Consider the following 12,977-nt stretch of genomic DNA (forward strand, 5'->3'; position numbering starts at 1 on the left):
GCAGCGCCAGTACTTTGGTATTCTGCTCTACCTTCTCTTGCTGCAGGATATCCAGATCTCCTTTGTACTTTATCAGGTACTGTCTGATTTCATTCTCTGATTCTTGGCTCTTTTGTAGCCTTTGCTCTACAGAGTCCAAATCAGTTTGGGATTTTTCTAATGATTGTACTTGCCTGTTTGCCAGATCTAGTTCTCCAGCATTGGATCTTTCATAGATTCAGATGCTTGAATATTCTCCGTCGTCAGACTGGGAATCCTCGGTGATAAATTAAATAATAATAATAATAATAACATTTTTTTTTTTTAAATATATATATATATATATATATATACACACTGCCACCTAGCAGTGCATGTACATAGCCCATTATAGCCTATGAGCCATTCCATTGTGTAGTCCCTCCACCTCACTTTGGTCCTTATGGCCCCAGCCAATGAGGTGGCAGGGCTTAAGCTCCGCCCCCGGCAGCCATCTTCAGATTTTTCACCGCAGTCTATCAGACACAGGGAATCCTCAAGCTCTCTGAGCTTTTTCAAATTCTTTCTACTTTTGTGTGGAATATATTTGTAAAATATATTCCATCTTGTTCCCCTTCTTAGGGGCTTTCTTTCCAATTAACCTTGGTGGCAAAACTTGTTGTTTTCCTCTCAAAATCGTCGACTGAACTTCTCTTCAGAAATGGAGGCACCTCAGGCTGTCAGGAAGCCTTCCCTGTTCAGGGACTGCACAAGGTGCAAGAAGAAATGGGTTTACTACAAGGACCCCCACGAGCATTGCATTTATTGTCTGTACACACATGACATAAAAAAATGCGAGATTTGTAAAACTTTTTCCACCAAGACCCTTCATGACAGGCATAGAAGACTCCTTTCATACCTGGAATCCAGGGATCAATCTTCGGACGAAGAGTCTGTCAAGACAGCTCCTGTCCAATCCAGCACTCCATCTGAGAGGCAAACTTCAAAGAGAAGGGCCTCTTCAGTGGAAAGGAGTTCCTCTCCCAAATCCAAAAAGAGGAAGCTGGAATTGATACCCTTTCTGCCTCCAGTTGACCTATCAAGCCAGAAAAAGTCAGCAAAATCTGCCTCCAGAGGTAAGGAGGAGTTTGCAAAAAACGGGGGGGGGGCAGTCGTCGGCGGGTAAACCGCCCACGAATGAAGGGAAAGGTAAAGGCCCGTCATCGGCCATACCGTCGACTAAACCAGCATCGACGACGACGACGCTTAAGACATCGTCGACAGTTAGATCATCGTCATCGGACATGTCATCCGCGAAGCAATCGTCGACGAGCAAGAAACACCACTCGTCCACGAAGCATTCATCCATGACGCAGTCGTCCACGGAACACACTCCACATTCGTCAACGAAGCCCTCGTCGACGGGAAAATGTCAGTCGTCGACGACGAATCCCTCGTCGACTGGAAAATCTCAGTCGTCGACGGGAAAATCTCAGTCGACAGCGAAGCCTTCGTCGACGGGACAATCTCAGTCGTCGACGGGAAAATCTCAGTCGACAGTGAAGCCTTCGTCGACGGGACAATCTCAGTCGTCGACGGGAAAATCTCAGTCGGCGGCGAAGCCCTCGTCGACGGGAAAATCTCAGTCGTCGACGAGGATAACATCATCCATAACGCCTTCAGAGGCACCGCAAATTTCGGCAGTTACAGAGGAATTACTGCCTCTCACTCTTGAAGCTCCTGTCATTACAAGCAATATCATTGAGAAGAATACTGTTACTGAACCTCTGGTGCAGCAATTTTCACCTTTGGGGCACATGGCAGAACTTCCGGATATAATTCTTCAGGAAGAATTCTCTGATGCGGAAGTGGTGGAAGAGTCCATCGGTCCCTTACCGAAACAATACAGCCCTCCTTGGCACCCGTCCACGGGAGAATCCGAATATCCTCATGACCCGGTGCTCATGTTATCCGTGCAGAGGATTGTAGAAGAATTTTACAAACGGCAAAGGGAGAAGCAAATTCCGATTAATCCCATTCCTAGAGAGTCATCCCCGATTCCAGGCACATCGGGTTGCTCTCCTTACAGGAGTAGACCGCAAAAACGGATGAGATCACCTGCTCGAAGACCAAGGAGCAGCACCCACAGTGCTTCACCTACAAGAGTCCCGTCACCACAGTCTTCGCACAGACCGCGATCTCCGGACGTAGATCCCACCATGGTACCGTCCACCATCTCAGTATCAGACTGGCAGGAGGATCCTTTTGGTGAATTTTCGGAACCAGAAGAAGGAGAAATAAGTCAGGAGCCAGACGCACCCAGTGATTGGGATGACTACGTCGTCGAGAAGCCCAGGAGGAGAGACTCGCCGGGCAAGGCCTCACCACCGGATGATCTCGTTTCTTTCCACACCATAATAGGTAAAGCCGCAGAACTGTTTAAAATTCAGGTTTCTTCGGAGGAAAGGCAATCAGTGCTCTATGAGCACAGGGACAAACGAAGGAGGACAGTGACCACAATTCCCCTCCTCGATACCATCTGGGATTCCGGATCCAAGATCCTATCTACGCCCTTATCGACTCCGGCGTTGGTGTCCAGGCCAGAAAAGAAATATAAAGCTCCGGATTCGGCACCGCTTTGTTTAAGGGGTCATACGAAACCGGACTCAGTTATTACAGTGGCGGCCAGAAAGAAACTCGCCAACCCCTCCTCACCGTTGTCGGCACCACCGGATAAGGACGGACGTAAATTGGAAGCCATGGGCAGGAAAGTATCATCTTCTGCATCACTTACAATCAGAGCGGGTAATGCACTGGCCATGACCGCAAGATTCGATCGCGAGCTTTGGCTCCGCATGTCTAACTTGGCGAAACAATTACCACCGGAGCTCCAGGAGGAGGCAAAATCCATAATCGCGGATGGTGAAGCAACATCGGATCACATGATCGACGCAGCAGTTGATGTGGCCGAATCAGGCTTCAGGCAGATGGCGCACGGCACAGTGCTCAGAAGGCAGGCTTGGATGAAGGCTACTAACTTTAGACCTGAAGTTCAAGCGCAGATACTAGACATGCCATTTGACGGCCAAGATCTCTTTGGGAAAAAGATAGACGACCATTTGAAGGCAATCAAGACAGACACTGACACAGCCAGAGCCATCAGTTCTTTAAAAGACAAAAGTAAGGACCATCGGTCTTTTCGTCCCTTTAGAGGTTCATCTTCCAAGTTCAGGGGATACAGTCGTTCCTCCTATGGTCAGAAAGCACAAGGCAGCACGTACCAAGGCAATAAATATCAGTCATCCAACAGATACGCCCATAGAGGCAGACGTGGCTCCGCCCAAGGGAAGTCGCAAGGCAAGCAGAACTGACGACCAATCTCCCCCCCCCCCTTCGCCACGCCCCGCTGGGGGGAAGGGTGAGCCAGTTTTTCCAACGCTGGCGGTCAATTACATCGGACAAATGGGTGTTACAGGTGATCCGAAAGGGTCACACCTTGGAATTTCTGGACCAACCTCCTTCCCTGCCTCCAACTCCCCGCAGAGTGCATATGCTAAGACAGGTCATGTCCGAAGTGGGAAAACTGCTCCAGAAGGCAGCAGTAGAACCAGTACCCTATTCTCAGAGGGGAAAAGGTTTCTACTCCCGATTCTTCCTCGTCAGAAAGAAAAACGGTCAATGGAGGCCCATCTTGGACCTGAGGGCTCTCAACAAGTTCATCAAGCGCATAACTTTCAAGATGGTAGCTCTACAAGGGGTGCTACCTTGGTTAAACAAGCACGACTTCTTGGCCACTTTAGACTTGGAGGATGCATACTTCCACATTCCGATCCATCCAGCACACAGGCAGTTCCTCAGGTTCACAGTGGGAGGGCTCCACTTTCAGTTTCAAGTGCTTCCGTTCGGTCTAAAATCGGCGCCAAGAGTTTTCACGAAATGCCTGGCACCGGTAGCAGCAAGTCTCAGGAGAGCAGAAACGGACGTTTTTCCATACCTGGACGATTGGCTGATAAAGGCAAGTTCAGCTGCAAAGGCTCGTTCGGCAGTGTCGAGGACGGTCAACCTCCTAAAAGAGTTAGGTTTCTCCATCAACCAGACGAAGTCCTGCCTCGTTCCCAACAAGGTAGCTCTCTTCCTGGGAGCCGAGCTCGACTCCAGCATTCCCAGAGTGAGACCATCCACAGAGAGAATAGCAGCGATTCTACGCTTAACTTCGAACTTCCTTCAGAAAGAGACAACATCTGTACGCTCTTACAAATCCCTATTGGGCATGATGTCATCATGCATATTCCTCACACCGAACTGCAGGCTTCGCATGAGGCCGGTTCAGGAAGCTCTGGACCACCAATGGAAACAAGCTTTCGGATGCTGGGATGCTGGGAAGACATTGTCCAGATTCCATCGACGTTGCACAAGGCCCTTCGATGGTGGAACGCTCCGAGGAATCTTCTACAGGGAATGCCATTTCAAGCACCGACATCGACCCTCCTGCTGCGGACGGACGCTTCCTTATCAGGCTGGGGCGCTCATCTTGCGGACCTCCAAACCAAGGGATCTTGGTCGACACAAGAGTCCCAACTCCACATCAACGTGTTGGAGCTCAGGGCCGTAAGGTTGGCGCTGAAAGCCTTCCTACCGGTTATAGCTGGTCAAGTTCTTACAGTCCAGACAGACAACACGACCTCATGCACTATACAAACAAGCAGAGAGGCACGAGGTCTCAGATTCTGTCGCAAGAAGCCCAACAGCTATGGGCATGGGCCTTGCGCTACGGGATACAGATCAGGGCAGAGCACCTTCCAGGAGTGGACAATGTCCTAGCGGACAGATTAAGCGGAGAATACACAGCGTCACACGAGTGGGAGTTGGACGACAGAGAAACCCGACGGATATTTGCCTTATGGGGCCATCCGCAGATCGACCTTTTTGCCACCAGGAACAACAAAAAATGCAAGAGATTTGTGTCAAGATACCCCGAGCACCAATCGCTGGGAGACGCGTTCTCAGTGGATTGGTCAGGGAAGCTCCTCTATGCCTTCCCACCCATTCCCCTCATGTCGAGGGTACTTCGCAGGGTGAAAGAACAGGATTGTTCCTTGATTCTTATTGCACCCGATTGGGCACGGCAAGTCTGGTACCCGACGCTGAGACATCTATCCTGCAAAACCCCGATTCGTCTCAAATCACATCAATATCTACTGACACAACAGAACCGCAAGGTCCTCCACCACGACCCGAGGAGCCTGTCCCTCAAAGCATGGTTCCTGAGCAGCGTAAACTGATGCACCTAAAGTTACCATCAGAATGCTGGGATATCATCAGGGCCGCAAGAGCCCCGTCCACGCAACTCACCTACACCAGAAAATGGACCAGGTTTTCCAAATGGTGCGAGACCTCTGCGATCGATCCCCTCACGGCCTCGGTTGATCAAATTCTGCCTTACTTGTTGCACCTGGCTAAATCAGGGCTCTCACTGTCCTCTATCAAGGTCCATCTGTCAGCCATAGCGGCCTACACAGTAACCGCAGAGACGCAAGCCTTACTCTCCTTACCAGCGATCAAGATCTTCCTGAAAGGACTGATGCGTACTTATCCGCCTACACCTACACCAGTTCCGGACTGGAGCCTCAACACCGTCTTAACAGCCCTCATGCAACCTCCCTTCGAGCCCATACATAGATGCAATATGAAATTCTTGTCCTGGAAGACATCCTTCCTGGTAGCCATCACATCGGCCAGAAGGATCAGTGAGTTGCAAGCTTTGTCTTCGGAACCTCCGTTTACCTTGTTCCAGAAGGACCGCGTCATCTTAAGGCCTCACCCGAAGTTCCTCCCCAAGGTACTTTCGGAGATGTCGTTCACTGAGCGCATTGTTTTACCAACCTTCTTCCAGAATCACGCTTCGGAAGCGGAAAGGACATTACACTCTCTAGACGTTTCTAGGGTGTTGAAGTTTTACTTGCAAAGAACCAAGGAGTTCCGCTCCTCAAACCGGCTATTCATTTCCTTCTCTGGCCGTACCAAGGGCCAACTTATATCCAAACAAAGCCTGGCACGCTGGGTATCGTCCTGCATCACCCACTGTCATCAGTTGAAAGGCGACCCTTTAACTAGTCCGCCGTCTGCGCACTCCACCAGAGGAAGGGCGGCGTCAACAGCATTCCACGCAGGGGTGGCCTTGAAAGACATATGTAGAGCTGCCACGTGGAGCACTCTGCATACTTTCGCGAAACACTACTGCCTGACTGAAGATACCAACAAAGAAACTGCAGTTGGACAGGCAGTGCTCCGCCATCTCTTTGTATAAGGTAGGACCAGCCTCCTTTCCCACCTTTCCCGAAGTGTGTAACCGTTGTGTTGCTGCATGGTAAAGGTTTGATCAGAAATATGTTTTTCTGTAATTATGCATATCTGTTAAGGGTGGCATGTTTTAACTGCTTGGTATTCTATTCAAGCATCTGAATCTATGAAAGATCCAATGCTGGAGAAGTCTTAGTTACTTACCTGTAACTGTATTTCTCCAGCATTGGTATCTTTCATAGATTCACATGCGCCCGCCCGCCTCCCCTGAGAGGCTGCTCCTATGCTCGGCATCCATCATACTGTAATCTCTACGGTTCAAAATCTGAAGATGGCTGCCGGGGGCGGAGCTTAAGCCCTGCCACCTCATTGGCTGGGGCCATAAGGACCAAAGTGAGGTGGAGGGACTACACAATGGAATGGCTCATAGGCTATAATGGGCTATGTACATGCACTTCTAGGTGGCAGTGTGTATATATATATATATATATATATGTATATATATATATTTAAAAAAAATAAAATTATTATTATTATTATTATTTAATTTATCACCGAGGATTCCCAGTCTGACGACGGGGAATATTCAAGCATGTGAATCTATGAAAGATACCAATGCTGGAGAAATACAGTTACAGGTAAGTAACTAAGACTTTTTCGGCATATTTTTCCTGTATTGCTCCAATGTGGAAGTACAGATATGCCGCTATTTTGGAAATTTTACTTTGCTCTTCCTTTACCTTAGGGGCCATGTAAAATTCACTAAGTGCCATGTGTAGTGGACCCTGATCCTGCCATATAGCTAATCCTCTGGCAGTGGCTTGTTCTTTGATTTCCTGCAGCCAAACATTCTGATCCTGCTCTGTCCATTCACCCCTGACAAATAATTTGTGCAGTAGGTGTTCTTTTGCCATATTAATTTCTACTGGGGTTGCCATTCCGGAAATATTAATTTCCTTTCTGACTTAAAGGAGTTATTTTATTTTTGCAAAACAGGCCAACGCCTTAGAGTGTTTCTATTGAAGGGTGCTTTTACAGTGTAGCACAGTGTGGTAGCCCAACAGGGTTTATGTACCCCGTCAGTTAGCACGCTGTATTAGACTGTCACAAGTGGTATGTCTAATTCAGAAATATCGTGACGAGCCCCCAATCTGTAAGTGATTTCAATCAGGCACTTCACCTAAGTCAACACCTAGCATGTAATGCACAACTGAAATCCTTATTTATTTGTGTCTAAAAGTTCTTTTATTCTGAACAATGTACCACTTATATCACACCCCTCTCTTAGAAGCCCCCCGGTCACACTGACCCAGGAATCAGGCTGGTTTGCAAAGTTAAAATATTTATTTATGTAGTTCACAATATGTCACACTATGTTTAATGGGTTTACAAGGATCACCAATGTGGTGATGCAACACTAAGCAATCTCTTTAATCACAAGGAGTAATACTGAGCAAAACTATTCAGCACAGAAATAATACTTTTGTGTGTGTTCAGAACAGATAGCACTATGGTTACTATTTCCCCCTGCACACTCCTCAACCCCTCCCAATAGGCAATGTAAAGAGATAGGAGGAGAGAGAGAACAGCTTTCAGGAATGCAGGATTCAAACAAAAACATCAATCCCAATTTCCCCCCAGCAACACAAGAGAGAAACAGAAATGATTGGCAAACTGTCGAATGGTTTTTAAAGTTATCTGAGAATGGATTCGGTAAAACACTAAATATGGTTTAAATTGCTGAAATCGTTCAAATTCTAATGGGAGCTGCTTTAGATAGTTTCAGACAAACACTAGCAATGATTTGACACTAATAAGCAATGTGCAAACTTAAAATTGAGGTCAGGTGCAATCAAAAGCTGTTTTACGCGTGTACTATTTTGCCAAAACAAAAATTTGCGGAAATCTTTTCTGTGTGTGGTAGTCGCGATCGCGGGAGAACTATATGGATTTGGTTCTATGGAAAGCTGTGGGTGTTAGCTACAAGCAGAAGTTGAAATTTTGAGGAAGTTATGGATGTTTTAGTGGAGGTCGTTTTTTTTCAGATAGGCGCAAGAATGGGAAAACAGGGATACACATTTAAAAGACAAATGGGATTTCTTTTATACTAGATTATGACTATAGAAAAAGGGAATGCCACACATGAATCTCCATCAATCCTGGCAAGGGACCCTTCATGTGGTGGATAATCAATTTCTTTCTGGGATTCAGTTTATTTATTCACAATACTAGTGATTTATGATTTTAGAATACAAATAAGAGAAACTTAGCGCAAGAAAAATACTCCTAACAATATCAGGTTCTAAAGACAGGAGAGGATGGGTTTAAGACAGGGATTACTATGGACAGTACAGATGCTAGTGACACAGTCCTATCTATAGATACTCACTATATGAGTTTCAAACGGAACCGTCAGGGATTCTGGTCATGGATTTCTGGTCAGGAATTCTGGTTCTGGGACAGACTTCTGGGCACACCGGTCTGGCCTGGGTCTGCAATGGTTCTGGTCACAGCTCGGCACAGGACTGGCTCGGGTCTGCAATGGTTCTCTGGTCACAGCACAGCACAACGGGATTGGATCTTTCAGTTCTGGTAATAATTCTTTTAGCAGGAAAGCAGTTGCAGCACAACCCGGCTGTTTGTTTGGTTCCCTTTTAGTTTTGGGGAATCCTTTCTGGTTTTGGAAATTCAAGGCCTAGTTGAAAATGGTTCAACTAATGGAATGGGCCTTTCTGCTTGCCAAGTTTCTGGAGTCTGGAGCAAGGAATATGGATGGTCCTCTCGCAGGGTGCTTCACCAGGATCAGGATAGTGGGTGAATCTGTGTGTCTTTCTATGTCCTCAGCTGTCTCTATTTATGCATATGGTAAAGGGGTGTGTCTGCTAGATTATCCTAAGCGCGCCCCCTAGTCAGACAATTGGCTAGAGTCTCTTCTCTGCCTTGATTGGAGAAGAAAACAGGTTGTCACCATGATGATGTGGGTTTATGAGTCAGAGAATCCTCCCCTTGTCTTCTTTGAACATAAAATCTACTTTTGGTATAATACATATTTACATGTGTGCAATCTTTATCACAATAACATATATAAATCACATATGTTGTATAGCAGATATTCCTCCGAACCTCGTCGCTGTAGGATCTTGTGTCTGCTTTTGACAGAATTTCGCCCTTTTTGTCCAGAACCCAATGTCCAGTTTATCTGAAAATTTGTACAAATAAGCGCGTTGAACATGGGCATAAATCCTTTTGGTGTAAAAACCACCTTTTCCGCCGTTTCCTTCTAGAACATGTCACACAGTTTTGCTGCCTCTTAAAATGTACAGTCAGAATTTAGATACACAAATATGTGATTTTTGTAATTTAAACAATTTTAAGTGGTAAATTATATGAATTTAACAAAATGCTTCTTTGTGAATGTCCAGCCCCAAATGGCTGTTTGTCTCCGCCTCCTTCTGGCTCTCTGCAGTTAGAAGCAGTCTCGTCCCATTTCCTCCAGAGGCCCAGGCCCTTTTACGACTCTTCACACTTAGCCTTCCTTTGACTGGAGAAAGTCCATTGTCTTCTTTCCCTGGCAGACCAAATTCTCCTCCCCTAATCTAATCATCACAGAGGTGTGATTTCCTGGTGGAGTGAGAGGCCTGGCCTCTGTGGGGGAAGCTGTTATACTGACTTAGTGGCTTTGGGTCCAGCTTAAATTCAATGTCATTCTGTTACATTTTTTTTTGGTTTAAAACAAACTTGTAATTCCAAAACAAGCAGCTAGAACACTTATTCCAGATTCTAAACCATGGGATTTAAATAGTTACAACCTAGGTTACTCTCAATGACAGGTCACTTCATTTTCAGACATTAGATTTCAGTTGTATAAGTTTACAGTTTTAAAGCAGGCTTCTGACAGCTATCCTACAGGCGGCCACAAGTACTGCGCCCAGATTTTGACAGATTTCACAGGCAGGCACATTTTTGCTATGAATGTTTTGATGACAAATTCAGCTTTTCAGGACATTGTCTGTTCATAATGATTTCTTGAACTAAGTGAATTGTAGCACCCAGCAAGAATATTGGATGTTTGATGTTGTTTTGTACCGGCATTCTGCAGTTTCAGCAACCAAGAAAAAGATTTACAAACAAGGTCCTGGATTTCTTTCAGCAAAGCACTGCTTTTCATGCAGGCTTCATTTTACCTTGTTGGGCAGCCCAGTGACATGTTTCAGGAGTGCGCTCTCTGCTCCACCACTGACAACATGCATGGCAGATTGGGCAGCCGTCTTTTTGTGTTGCAAAGTGCGATTTCCATAGGTTTTGGCGCGCTTGGGGTTTTTGCGGCCATTTTGATAATTCTGGCACCATCAGCACACAGGGATGCCACAGGGCAAAGCATATGTGGGTTAATACATCCCACAGAACTGGATTAGGTACAGCATCGGTCGTGCCTGCAGTAAAAATGTTTTTGTCATACCACCTCTGTCCACAAACACTCCAACTCTCATGGCATTATTAATTTGAAGTTGATTGGGTTGATCCATGTCTTCACATTTGAAAATATTATATAGCGAGGGCTTCAATTGACCGTTAGCTCTATTAGCCCTTTTCTGTAGTGAGTTTTTGTTTTTAAGTACATCTGCCAATTTCATCGCGGATTCAACATACTTATTGTTATTACAGGGTGCTTCTATTGCAGAATCTTTTACGCCTATTTCAACAGCGCTCACATATGGTTTACTAAACTCATCAGTGGCGATCTCAATAATATCCGGCTGGCCAAAATCATTTATAGCTTCAAAGTCATATAGATCAGGTTGGGCAAGAGACTGCAGGTATTTACGCGAGGTATTTTTAGGAATCCTTAAATCAGGTAGGAATTTTTGTTTGCTATTATTGTTCCTCATTTTTAACATTTTTTATTTGTTCCTAAATCAGGATTCCGAACATCGTCACCTGTGGCCACTAACGTGATCTTTTTCGGCTCTGTTGTTTTTTGTGATGGCTCAGCAGTATCTTCTACATTAATAAATTCTTGTGGGCTTTTATCGGGGTTTAGGAGTTTGTTTAAACCCAGTGTTTTATACACCGCTTTAAGAATAGTTGCTATCTCTGTCAGGTACACAGTGTGTATTTTTAATTCACTATGAAGTTGTTCATGTAAGTTTGTGTAGATTTAGCCCATTATAGTCCATTGGTCGCTTGGGACTTTTTTTTTTACAGGTGGAACGTTCTCAGTCTCCTCACCAAAAAGGATCTGAGAGTAGAGTTCTCTAGCCTCTCTAAATCCCCCTGAAATATGTCATCATTCAAAGTTAAACACGCAGCTGGAGGTGAGGGAAGGAGAGGGAGGGCTATTGCGCGTGAGAGACTATCGCACTGTTTCGTAAACACTAAGGGGCCAATGAGATCAGCGGGAAAATCTTTCCTCAGAGACATTGATCTTTCAGATTTCCTCATTATTTTAGTAGAATACTCCCTGCCAAAAGGGTCACACTCTATTGCCCCAGCAAATTATTCCTAATGCAACACTGTGGGCCTCATTATGAGTTGTCTGGTAAAAAAAGAAAATGACGTGTCCGTCTAGCACTGCTGCCAGAATCAATGGTTGATTCTGAGTCAGCATGCACGAGCATCCCTACATGCTGGACACGGTAGTACCGGCATGCCTGCAACAGGCCCAAAACCCCCCATACCGGCATCCTTGTTGACGCTGACTCCGATTCCGGCTTCCCGCATACCGCTGTTACCAGTACCGGTATTACCAGCACCGGAAATAACATCATCGCCGGAACAGGAAATGCACCGGCGGCCATTATAAAAACACAATCCATTGCAATCCTCGATACACAGAGTGTGTGAGGCTAAACCTGAGCTACAACTTTGATTGCCTGACATGTCTACAAGACTACCTGCTGTTCATAAGCGCAAGCCTAGGTTCAGAGAACCTGAACTCAGCATGCTTGCCGACACACTTGTTGAACACTCTGACGAAGTGTTCAGCACAGATCTACAGCGCCAAAGACAGACCCGGAAGAAGGCTATCTCGGAGGAGGTTGCCCGGAAGGTGTCAACGGTGGGGACCACACCCAGGACAGTACGGGACTGTAAAAAGAGGTGGGACGATCTACATCTGTGTGTGTGCAACCTCCTTGCCGAACAGCTCGCCCAGGGCACGGCCACAGGAGAAGGACCTCCATCCCCTGTTAAACTGCAGACATGGGAGGAACCGTGCAGCAGTATCATGCACATGGGGGCGATAGAGGGAGTCAGAGACACAGAGGCAGGAGATGTGTCATCCGATGATGTCGGTGAGTCCCCGTAAGGCCAAAGTCACATCACACACCTTGTAACAGCAATGAAAATGGCGAGGCCAATATGTCAAGTATGTTGAACCCGAGGCCCTGCTGGCATTCCACCCACCGTCAACCTCGTTGCACACATGCACACATGTACATTGCACTTGCCTGTGACCCCCACCGATACACCACTCAAACATCACTCAGGTCACCTGTATTGCATACATGCCAACATTCTTTGACCAAAAATCTGTAGGAATCTTAAAGTTTCAAAAATATTGAAAAAATCAGTATTTGTTGCCACTGAATCAGTAGGCGGTAGGACTGCTTAAAAAGCGTTATCCCCCCGCCTAAATTGGTAGGGTTGGCAAGTATGTTGCAGGTGCCAGAGAGAGGGGCGCTGCATTGTGCAGCTCCGCTGGAGAAATAGCATATTGC

Source organism: Ambystoma mexicanum, chromosome 9, assembly GCF_040938575.1.
Source record: "Ambystoma mexicanum isolate Mex_15411 chromosome 9, UKY_AmexF1_1, whole genome shotgun sequence".
In the NCBI taxonomy this organism is placed as follows: Eukaryota; Metazoa; Chordata; class Amphibia; order Caudata; family Ambystomatidae; genus Ambystoma; species Ambystoma mexicanum.